This window comes from Thalia democratica, chromosome 7 (genome assembly GCF_965202585.1).
Source record: "Thalia democratica chromosome 7, ktThaDemo2.hap1.1, whole genome shotgun sequence".
NCBI lineage: Eukaryota > Metazoa > Chordata > Thaliacea > Salpida > Salpidae > Thalia > Thalia democratica.
The window spans coordinates 33,026,801-33,038,278 of NC_139171.1; positions in this window are offsets into that span (position 1 = coordinate 33,026,801).

The following is an 11,478-nucleotide window of genomic DNA, read 5'->3' on the forward strand; positions in this document are numbered from 1 at the left end:
GTCAATGGTGACAAAAGTTGAAGAAAGCGAGTCAAGTGATAAAAACCCGAAAGCTCTCGGCGGACAATCGAGCATTGAAAACCAAGTTGCTCACAAGAACAGTGCATCCCAAAATGAAGAAACTACTTGGCAAAGTGTGTTGAGAGAAGAAATTAAGACGGACATATCAGAATGTGTATCTGTTGTTTCAAAGGGAAATGACAACAGTTATGGCAATAACAGCAGTATTGAAAGACGTAATGTCCTTGTAAAAGTCGGAAAAAGTTCTCAAAACAATGATTTCGACAAGAGTCAATCAATTAATGAAAACCTAGAGCCAACCTCAGTTAACGGTTTTTTAATTAATTTTTTTATTTAATTATTAATTTTTTCTTCGAAATTAAATTATATTTGAAACATTTTGTATTTAAATAATATTGTAATTAGTTTCTGAAGTTAAAAATAAATACTTAACAATTGGTATACATATAAGGAGGTAAACTTTCAAATCTTGTTTAAAAGATTCTAAATGCAAAGCTTTGTTTTACTCTAAGCAATCTAGAGATGTTTAGATGTAAAAGGAGTCTTAAATATGACGATATCTACTCAAGTAAACTTTAATATAGCATTTTTTTTGTATAAAAAATCTATTAAATAAAGTCTTGAATTTTGAATGCTTGTTAAATAATTTTGTAAACTATTACAACTTAGCACATTGTAACGCTATCTGCCCTGCGTTGTGATAATAGTTAATAAATTTACAAAATAACTAGTTGTAAACACTGACAAGTTTAAATTTATTAAAGCACTATGACGTTTGCTTAACGACGAATTTTTAGTACAAAATGCTATTCTTGTTGTAGCAACGGTCAGTTTTATTTATAAACTCTTGTTGATGACATTGAATTGGAACTTTTAGTGGATTGCAGTTGAGTGTTTAAACTTTTGTAAATTTGTTACTTTAAAAGAAGTACCAAATTATAGATTAAACTTTGTTGCTTATTGAAGAAATTATTAAATTATTCTTCAGCTTTATCAACTTTTTGTATAATTTTTACTTGAGTTAATACGTATTTTTTAAATCACATTTGTTATTAAATATTGTTGATTAAACTGTGCTGTATAAATTATAACCGGTTGTTTTTAGTTTAAGCTACTATTTAAGTGATTACTATACTATTAGAATGATTAAGACTAAGAAGGGCTTAAGACATAAAAATAGTATAGTAATCACTTAAATAGTAGCTTAAACTAAAAACAACCGGTTATAATTTATACAGCACAGTTTAATCAACAATATTTAATAACAAATGTGATTTAAAAAATACGTATTAACTCAAGTAAAAATTATACAAAAAGTTGATAAAGCTGAAGAATAATTTAATAATTTCTTCAATAAGCAACAAAGTTTAATCTATAATTTGGTACTTCTTTTAAAGTAACAAATTTACAAAAGTTTAAACACTCAACTGCAATCCACTAAAAGTTCCAATTCAATGTCATCAACAAGAGTTTATAAATAAAACTGACCGTTGCTACAACAAGAATAGCATTTTGTACTAAAAATTCGTCGTTAAGCAAACGTCATAGTGCTTTAATAAATTTAAACTTGTCAGTGTTTACAACTAGTTATTTTGTAAATTTATTAACTATTATCACAACGCAGGGCAGATAGCGTTACAACATCACAATTTTGAAACGAATTCTAAACATAACTTACTATATATGATAGTAAAGTTTTGAAAGTGAAGGTTTTTTAAAAAATAACGCAGGAGACGCTAAGAAGGCTCAAAATGCATTTGAATTGGAGGAATTCATAGATGTTGAGAAGATTGTCACAAAAGAACAATCTTCTCAACAAGAGCTTATAGATTCAATGGTGACAAAAATAGAAGACGAAAATGATAAAAACCCGGCAGCTCTCGGCGGTGGAACAAGATTTGAAAACCAAGTTGAAGACTCTCAACAGGGAGAAACACATCGGCAAAGTGTGTGGGATGAAATTCTGACGGACGTGTCAGAATGCGCATCTGTTGTTTCAAAGAAGAATGACAGCAGTTATGGCGAAAACAACAACATTAAATGCCGTACGGTCCTTGCAAACTACCAAAATAGTGATTCGGACAAGTTCCCATCGAATAAAGAAAATGCTGAGCGAACCACAATTTATGGTTTGTTAATTTTTTTCATAGATTTACGGTAGATTTTTCTTTAATAATAAATTGCGTTCAAAATATCTTATGTTGAGATGATACTGTTGTCTCTAAAATGAACAATAGAAAGTTCTCTACTTTTAAACACATAAAGATAAATTATAAAGATTCTATAAAACAGGTTTTTACTACAAAACAATTTTAAACTCTAGGTTTTCTAAAGACAGTCAGTGGACATAGAACAGAATATTTAAAAAAAAATCTTTAAATAATCTTTAAATTTAAAGAATAAAGCTTAGAATTGTTTTGTGAACTACCCGAACTTAGCATTACAAAATTTTAAAAGAAATTTTAAACAAAACTTATTGAATACCAATTTGTAGCAAAATTCGAAAGTGAAGTTTCTGAAAGAAGCAACAGTGATGGCATAAAACTGTCAAATTCATGTGATAAAAACCCGGCAGTTCTCGGCGTTAAATCGAGATTTGAAAACCAAGTTGCAGCCTCTCAACAAGAAGCAGATAGTTTTAAAGAAAAAGTGCAAGTTGTAAAAGATAAGTCCTGCAGCTCAATCCAGACGGACATATCAGAACATATTTCAGTTGTTTCAGAGGTCAATGACAACAGTTATAAAGAAAACAACAATATGGAATTTGGTAAGGTCCTTGTAGAACTCGGAAAAAGTTCACAAAATAAAGATTCGGACAAGTTTCAACCTACTAAAGAAAAAACAGACCAACCCTCACTTAATGGTTAGTTGACTAATGTTTTTATTTTTATAAATTATATTTTCTTTGTTTAAAATGTTTTGTATTTAAAAAGTATTATAAATTATTTCTGAATTTAACAATAAATATTTAACAACTGGTATTAGTAAAATGAGGTAAACTTTCAAGATTTTGTTTAAAATATTCTTAAAACAAAACAATGTGTCTCTCTATGTTCTATAGAGATCTTCAGTTGTAAATTAAATCTTAGGTAAGTCGATCTCTACTTAAAAGAATTTAGAATGAAGCATTGCTTTTTATAAACACCTGTTAAATAAAGTTTTGAGTATTGAATGATAGTTAAATAATCTTTTTAACTATCACAATTTAAACAACTTTAAAACAAATTCTAAACATTAATTATTGAAAATAAACTTTTAAAAATCTTTTCAAAAAGTTTTTCAAAAAAAATAATGCAGGAGACGCTAAGAGATCTCAAAGTCCATTCAGAATGAAGGAGTTCTTAAAGGTTGAGAAGATTGTATCAAAAGAACTATCTTCTCAACAAGAGCTTATAGATTCAATGATTACAAAAATAGAAGAAAGCAAGTTAAGTGATAAAAATCAGAAAGCTCTCGGCGGTGAATCGAGCATTGAGAACCAAGTTGCTCACAAGAACAGTGCATCCCAAAACGAAGAAACTACTTGGCAAAGTGTGTTAGGAGAAGAAATTAAGACGGACATATCAGAATGTGTATCAATTGTTTCAAAGGGAAATGACAGCAGTTATGGCAATAACAGCAGTATTAAAAGTCGTAATGTCCTTGTAAAACTCAGAAAAAGTTTTCAAAACAATGATTTGGACAAGAGTCAATCAATTAAAGAAAACTTAAAGCCAACCTCAGTTTACGGTTTGTCAATTAATATTTCTATTTTATTATTAATTTTTTCTTTAAAATTAAACTACGTTTAAAACATTTTGTATTTAAATAATATTGTAATTAATTTATGAATTGAACAAAAAATATTTAATAACTAGTATACATATAAGGAGGCTGATTTTCAAGATTTTGTTTAATAGATTCTTAATGCAAAGCTTTGTTTTGCTCTAAGCTCTCTAAAGATCTTCAGATGTAAAATAAATCTTTAATTGACGATCTCTACCCAAGAAAATTTAAAATAAAGCATTACTTTGTATATAAAACCTGTTAAATAAAGTTTTAAACATTTTAATAATAGTCTAATTTTTCTTAGTATATAATTACAACTTATCACAACACAACACTAAAACAAATTTAATCAAAATTTATTGTATATAAATTAATAGTAAAGTTTTTAAAGTTAAATTTTGAAAAAAATAATGCAGGAGACGCTAAGAGACCTGAAAATCCATTCGTGATGGAGGAATTCCAACAGGTTGAGAAGGTCGTCTCAAGAACGCTATCTTCTCGACAAGAGCTTATAGATTCAATGGTGACAAAAAGTGAAGGAAGCAAGATAAGTGATAAAAATGCATTAAATCTCTGCGTTAAATCGAGCATCAAAAACCAAGTTGAAGACTCTCAAAATGAAACTTCGCATAAAGAAGTAAAAACAATAAAAGAAAATTTCTGCAGCTCAATTAAGACGGACATATTAGAATGTGCTTCTGTTGTTTCAAAGAAGAATGACATCAGTTATAGCGAAAATAAAAATACGAAATGCTGCAAGGTCCTTGCAAATTACAAAAACACTGATTTCGACAAGTTTCCACCAACTAAAGAAAAAACGGAGCTAATTTTACTTTACGGTTTGTTTTTTTAATATTTACAGAAGCTTTTCTTTAATATTAAATTGCGTTTAAAATACTTTATATTTAAATGATTCTGTTGTGATTAGAAATAATAAAAAAAGTCTCAAGTTGTACACGTATAAGGAGGTAAATTTGCAACAATTTATTTAATATGTTGTTTATGCAAAGCAATGATTCACAATTTCTATCGAGACATTGTTTGTATTTAAAACCTGTTTATTAAATTTACTATCTACGTTTTCTAAAGACTGCCTATTGCTAAATAAAGCTATAATTTGACCATCTTTGGGGGACATAAAGCAGAACATTGCTATTTATTAAGAACCTTTTGAACAAGTATTTAATACTAAAAACTAAAGTTTAAATTATTTTTTGTAGGCTTTCATAACAAAGAATAATAAAACTTTAAAAGAAATTTTAAACAAAACTTATTGAATATCAATTTGTAGCAAATTTCGAAAGTGAAGTTTCTGAAAGAAGCAACAACGCAGACATGGAATTACCAGATTCAAGTCATAAAAACCCGCCAACTCTCGGCGTTGGAACAAGCTCCCAACAAGGAGAAACACGTCGGCAAAATGTGTGGGATGAAATTCTGACGGACGAATCAGAATGTGCATCTGTTGTTTCAAAGAAGAGTGAAAACATTTATGGCGACAAGAGCAGTATTAAAAGTCGTAACGTCCTTGTAAAACTCGGGAAAAGTTCTCAAAACAACAATTTGGACAAAAGTCAATCAATTAATGAAAGTTCAGAGCAAACTTCAGTTTATGGTTTGTCAATTAGTGTATTTTAATTAACAAAAAAAAATTTTCTTTAAAATTAAACTACGTTTAAAACATTTTGTAGCTAAACAACATTGTAATTTATTTCTAAATTGAGCAATAAAAACTTGAAAACATATAATGAGGTAAACTTTCAAGGTTTTGTTTAAAAGATTCTTAATAAAAGCAAAATCTTCAGTTGGAAATTAAATCTTAAATCTGACGATCTCTACTATAGAGAATTTAGAATGAAGCATTGCTTTGTATAAAAATCCCTGTTGAATAAATATCGAATATTTGAATGATATTTAAAAAACCGTCGTAAACTATCAGTAATTGGCATTGGAAAACCTTTGTAACTAATTCTAAACATAACTTATTGTATATAAATTGATAGAAAACTTTTAAAGGGAAGTTTATGAAAAAAATAATAATGCAGGAGACTCTAAGAGACCTCAAAGTCCATTCGTGATGGAGGAATTCCTACAGGTTGAGAAAGTTGTCTCAAAAGAACTATCTTCTCAACAAGAGCTTATAGATTCAATGGTGACAAAAAGTGAAGGAAGCAAGATAAGTGATAAAAATGCAGTAAATTTCTGCGTTAAATCGAGCTTCGAAAACCAAGTTGCTGGCTCTCCAAAAGAAACTTCACATAAAGAAATAGAAACCATAGAAGAAAGTCTCTGCAGCTCAATTAAGACGGACATATTAGAATGTGCTTCTACAGTTTCAACGAAAAATGACAACAGTTATTGCGACAACAGAAGTGTTAAAAGTAGTAAAATTCCGACAACTCTCGGCGATAAATCTAGCGTCGAAAAACAAGTTGGAGTAGAAGCAGATATTTTGAAAGAAAAAGTACAAGTTATAGAAAATAAGCCCTACAGCTCGATTAAGACGAAAGTATCAGAATGTGCTTCAATTGTTTCAAAGGACAATGACAACAGCTATGGCGACAACAGCAGTATTAAAAGTGCTCATAATCTTGTAAAACTCAGAAAAAGTTCCCAAAATAACGATTTGGACAAAGTTCAATCAGTTAATGAAAAATCAGAGTCAACCTCACTTTATGGTTTGTTAATTATTATTGTTTTTTTTTTTCAATTAAAAAACTTTCATTTATTTGATATTGCAATTTGTTTCTAAATTGAACAATGATTATCTAACTGCTGGTAGACATAAAATTGGAAGAATCTTTAAGACTTTGCTCAACAGATTGTTAATATAAAACAATGTTTTACTCTAGGTTTACTAAACATCTTCAGTTGTAAATTAAATATTAAAACTGTCGATCTTTACTCTAGAGAATTTAGAATGAAGCATTGCTTTGCATAAAATCCTGATAAATAACTCTTGAATATTTAACTGATAATTAAAAAATTTTGTAAAATATCAGTAATTAGCATAATAAAACTTTGAAACAAATTTTAAGCATAACTTGTTGTATATAGATTAGTAGTAAAATTTTGAAAATGAAGTTTTTATTAAAATAATGCAGGAGACGCTAAGAAAGCTCAAAAAGCATTCGCATTGAAGGAATCCCTAGATGTTGTGAAGATTGTCTCAAAAGAACAATTTTTTCGACAAGACCAAGGAGCAATGATGACAAAAATAGAAGAAAGCGAGTCGCATGTTAAAAATGCAGCAACTGTCTGCGCTAAACCGAGCTTCAAAATCCAAGTTGAAGGCTCTCAAAATGAAACTTCATCTAAAGAAGTAAAAACCGTAGAAGAAAGGCTCAGCAGCTCAATTAAGAAGGACGTGTCAGAATGTGCTTCTGCTTTTTCACAGAGCAATGACAAAAGTTATAGCAAAGGTCGTTATACCCTTGCAAATTTTGGAAAAAATTGTCAAAATAGTAATTTAGACAAGTTTCCATCAACTAACGAGAATGTGGAGCTAATCACTGTTTATGGTTTGTTTATTTTATTTTCATATCTACAGAAGCTTTTTCTTTAATATCATATTGCGTAGTAAACAATTTATTTTCAGATGATTATAACAAAATTCAACAGTACTCTTTAGTTATCAAACTAACAAGTTAACTCACTTCAACGGAGCTCTGTAATAAAATGCAGTAAGGAAAGTATAGAAGCTAAAGAAGTTGTATATATACATTTGGGCTTCTATACTTTCCTTACAGTACTTATTATTTATAGAGCTCCAACAAAGAAGCATGTGTTGATTTGATAAAGAAAGAGTACTGTTTAAATTAGTTACCATCATACATTTCAGTGAACTTGTTTCGCTAGGATCTTTATTAGTGAACGATTAACTAAAAATTTTGAATAGTTATTTAAATGATATTGTTGTTTCTAAAATGAACAATAAAAAGTTCTCCACTTGTATTACATACAAGTATTTAAATTATTAAGATTATTATTACAAAAGAATTTTTCAATCTTGTTTTTCTGAAGACCGTCAGTCGTTAGTTAAATATAAAATCTGAAGATTTCTAAAGGACATTGAGTTGAACATTGCTTTGTTTAATTAATCTTTTGAATTAGTTATCAATATTAAAAATAAAAGTTTTTTTTTGTAGACTATCATAACAAAGCTTAACAAAACTTTTAACAAGAGTTGAACCAAACTTACATTATCTGAATTTGTAGCAAATTTCGAAAGTGAAGTTTCTGAAGGAAGCAACAGTGCACGGATAGAAATACCAGAGTCACGTGATAAAAACCAAGCAACTCTCGGCGGTGGATCGAGATTTGAAAACCGAGTTGCAGCCTCTCAACAAGAAGCAGATATATTCAAAGAAAAAATACAAGCTGCAGCAGATAAGTCCTACAGCTCAATTCAGACGGACATATCAGAACATATTTCAGTTGTTTCAGAGGTCAATGACAACAGTTATTGCGACAGCAGAAGCGTTAAAAGTAGTAAAATGCCGACATCTCTCGGCAGTAGATCGAGCGTCAAAAAACAAGTCGCACACAGAATCAGCGTAGCAGGGACCCAAAATGAAGAAGCACCTCGGCAAGGCGGATTGAGAGAAGAAGCGCAGTCTGTAGAAGAACGGCTCCACAGCTCAATTGAGACGGACGTGTCGTGCTGTGCCTCTGCCGTTTCAAAGATCAGTGGCAACAGCGGTACGAAACGTCGTAAAACACCACCAATTCTCGGCGATGAGTCTAGCCTTGTAAAACAAGCTACCCACTGTAACGGTGCATCAGGCTTCCAAAACGGAATAACAACTCAGAAAGATGTGGTGGAGGAAGATGTGCAGTCTGGTGAAGAAAGACTCTGCAGCTTAACTGAGACCGACGTAAACCACGGTTCTGCTGCATCAGGCTACAAAAACGAAGGAGCACCTTGGAAAGGTGATTTGGGTGACGAAGTTCTGGCGGACGAATCAGAATGTGCCTCAACTCCCAAAAATTCAGAGCCAGCCTCAGTTCATGGTTTGTCAGTTAATATACTTTTTTTTCTTAAAATTTAAAGTTTGCTTAAAACACTTTATATTTAGCTTAAACTGTAATTTATTTCTGAGTTGAACAATAAAAACTTATCAACCTATACACATAAAAGGAATTAAAAAAATTAATTTAAAAAGTTCTTGATGCAAAGTAATGTTTAAGTCATTGAATTTAAAAACTTGTTTGATAAAACTTTGAATATTTTAATGACTGTTATATTTTTCTGTGTAAACTATTACTAATTGGCATAACAAAACTTTGAACCAAATTCCAAACAAAACTTATTGTATATAAATAAGTAGTAAAACTTTGTAAGTTAATTTAAAAAAACAATAATGCAGGACACGCTAACAAAGCTCAAAGTCCATTCGTCATAAATGAATTCATAGACGTTGAGAAGATTGTCTCAAAAGAACTATCTCCTCAACAAGTACAACAGCATATGGGGTCAATGATGGCCAAAATTGCAGAAGAAGAATCACGTGAAGAAATTCCGTCGACTCTCTGCGAAGTACCGAGCATTGAGAGCCAAGTCGCACACAGTCACAATGCTCCAGGCCTCAAAAATGAAAAATCACCTTGGAAAAGTGGCTTGGGAGACGAAATTGTGACGGACGTGTCAGAATGTGCTTCTGCTGTTCCAAAGGGCAACGAAAACAGTTATGGCGACAACAGCAGTATAAAATGCCGTGAAGTCTTCGCAAGTTTTGGAAAAAGTAGTCAGAATAATTGTTTGAACAAGTGTCAACCAACAAGCAATAATTCAGAGTTATCCTCGATTTATGGTTTGTCAATCATTACTTATTTATATTTATTTAATTAAACGGAGTTTAAAAAAATTCATATTTATATAGTATGTTAATTTATATTTGAATTGAACAATAGAAATTTATCAATCTTTATAATACTTTTTTAGATTTTTTTAAAAGTTTTTGCTATGTGCTTTATACTATTTTGATAAAACGTGTTAAACGTTGAACCTTTTGTAAACAACTCGAAAATTGGTTGTTTTTTGTATTATAAATATAAATATATATAGATATAAGAAATATATTTTCAAGACTATATCTGAGAGACTCTTAATTCAGAACAATGTTTCGCTCTAAATTTTCTAGGAACTTCAGTTGCAAAATAATTCTTAAATCTGACGATCTCTAGACTCTAGAGAATTTTGATTGAAACATTGATTTATACTAAAAGTATTTCAAATAAAACATTGAATATTTGAATGACAGTTAAATTTTTTTGTAAACTATCACAATTTGGCATGATAAAATTTTAAACAAAACTTATTGTGCATAAATTGGTAGAAAATTTCAAAAGAGAAGTTTCTGAAAGAAAAGATGCAGGGGATACGAAGAGAGCTCAGAAACTACTCGTCATGAAAGAAGTACAGGACGTTGAGGAGATTGCCTCAAAAGAATTCGCAGGTTCAGAGTATGGCTTTATGGAGCTTTCTGCAGCCGAAGAGGACACATCCTATCATGAATTTTTAGCTGAGGAGGATAAAACGCGTACTTCTACCTCAACTACTGGAAAAATTGATTGTAAAGATGAACTAGTTTCAGAAAAGGAGCAGCTTTACTGCAGCAAGTCAGTTCAGGCCGGCGACCACAAACCAGCAATTTTTGTTGGCGGCAATAACCGTGGTGAGGCTGACAGCAGCATCGAAAATAGCAAAGATGCAACGAAAGCTGAAAATAACTTTCAAGAAAACATGTTTGACTTGCACAAGTCAACAACCGAAAGTTCAAAAGAAGCCGAACAGGTTGCCAAACTCGCTTTGGAGCTACATAAATCTCATTCTGTGATGAACAGCTCTAAAGAACACTACCAGATGCTTGAAAAGTTCAGTTGGAACTACGGCAGCACAGAAGAGAAAACTTTAAAGTGGCTTAGAAGTTTTATTTTAAAATTAAATTACCCCAACTTAAGCCAAGATTTTATTGACGGAGATGCATGTTCGCTCTTAGCTAAAGAAATTGTACGTCAAACCGAAAACAATGAAAAAACAAGCAGCGAGGTTGGAAAAGAAGAGCAAGGCAATACACGTAAAGAAAATTCAAACTCAAGAGCTGCAAGAGAAAAATCCATGGCAAGCGACAAGCTGATTGGAGGAACGAACGGCGAAAATGACCGAATTTCTGCCACCAAAAGGCTGTTCAGTTTTGATAGAGTGCTTGATGAAGGAAGCTTTGGTAGCTGTGACTCTGAAGAAAGCTTGCCATTTGAAATAATAGACACGAGGAGCCCTGAGGATAGGGTGAGAGATGCGAAAAGAAAGGTTTTCAGGTCGAATCGCGTATCGCCTAGTGGTCTGGAACGTTCAACCAAGAAGTCGAAAACTAGAAGGTTTTTGTCGTTTGCTAACAAAAAAGCTAGAGGATTTTTCAGAACAATGAGAAAGTTTTGTTGCATGTAATATTATATTTTGTTATGCATGCTTTGTGCATATTAACAAAATTATACTTGCTTGTTTTTCAATAAAATGAATCAAAATAAAAATTACTTTAAAAAAAAAAGATACTTAAAAAAAATTAAGTTTATCAATTTAAAGATTTGAAGAAAACTAAATTGAAAACTTTTCTATGAAAAAGGAACATTTTAACCTGGTTGAAATATCAATTTAGGTAAAAAGTCTGTTAGTCACGAGTGTAGTTT